The sequence below is a fragment of the Halyomorpha halys genome, unplaced genomic scaffold (genome assembly GCF_000696795.3).
Source record: "Halyomorpha halys isolate HHAL.00 unplaced genomic scaffold, Hhal_1.1 Scaffold777.1, whole genome shotgun sequence".
Classification (NCBI taxonomy): Eukaryota; Metazoa; Arthropoda; class Insecta; order Hemiptera; family Pentatomidae; genus Halyomorpha; species Halyomorpha halys.
Window position 1 is genome coordinate 245,618 of NW_027107689.1, and position 1,433 is coordinate 247,050.

Sequence of the window (1,433 nt, forward strand, 5' to 3'; positions counted from 1 at the left end):
ATTTATTAAAGAATGTCCTGCAGCAGTCTGGGCTTCAGTCTTTGGGTTGAGGTTGGGTTTCCCAGGTTGTAGGTCACTGCTCCTTTAACTGTCGGCAACTGGGCGTGGAACTTTATGAACCGTTTTTTGATGTAATCCTCTATTGACTCCATTTGTAATTCGCGATGCAATATATGGCTATTTCTTATGAACCAAGGTGCATTAACTGCGATTCTTAGGACTTTTTTTTGAAAAGATTGTAGTTTTTTCCTTTTCGTGAGGGATCCCCAGACTTCACAGCCGTACATCAGTAGTGGACTGGGGATTGTTTTAAATATAAGAACAGTTGTTTCTGGTTTTAGTTTGTTATTTATGTTTAGGATAGGATGTAGCATTGCTAACCTTGCATAAGTTTGAGTTAGTTTGATGTTGATATGGTGATTCCAGGTTAGGCGGCGATCTAGGTGAATGAATTCCCAGGTATCTTACTGTTTCACTGGTAGGATTCCATTTCACATTAAGTCCAGCTATAATGTACGGCCTGGAATCTGACGGAAAGTCCTCCGTACAATTACAGGAGCAATCTGGGATCAGGCCTTAACATATGAAGGAGAAGAACTAACAGTGAACTGCTTGCAGAGAATGGTCAGTCAATATCTCATGATAGGAAGGCAAGGAGCGTTAAGATGGGCGGCACAAACGGAGCTTCGGGCTTCCCACCACAGTTTAGCACACACGTTCAGCTGAGAATGAAAGCTAAAATTAACCGCGGTGTCTATTTATATTTTTGTAATTATTTATTGATTTATATTGGATTTATTACAGCAATCGACGACCTTAACTAGAACTAACAGATACCCCATCCAATTTAACTTTCATTTTTCCTTTTTTTTGGAAGATTTAACCCACTGTTACTGGCTGAAGCGCATTTCCAAAATATGCACTAAAGATTTGAAAAAAAAATAAGTGAAGCCAAGAAGAGAGGACCAGTCCTCGGAGCTCAGGATTGCGTTGAAGCTAATAGGAATGTCCGTCATTGTAATCTAAACTGAAACATAAATAAAAAAGAAAAAGGAAGAACTATAACTATAAAATACAATTAAATTAAGTATGGGGTGAGAATTTAGAAAATACAAACAGAATAAAAGACATGACTGGAAAGAAGGCTTCTGCAATGCAGAATGTAGAGAAAAGAAGTATTATGAGGATTTTATAAGGTTTAAAATGTGTCGATAAGCTAAGGAGATGCAGTCTTTATCAATTTTATGATTAACGGAATTCTCCCTTAAATTTATGTGATGTTTTTTATGGTAATACTTCAATTCTTGGAACTGTCACCAACCATAATGGAGAATGCCTGTTGAAAGGACAGGTAGTTCATTTTTAAAAGATTTGTACAGTCTGGTCAAGGAGAATCCCCGTTGAAAGGACAGGTAGTTCACTTTTAAAAGATT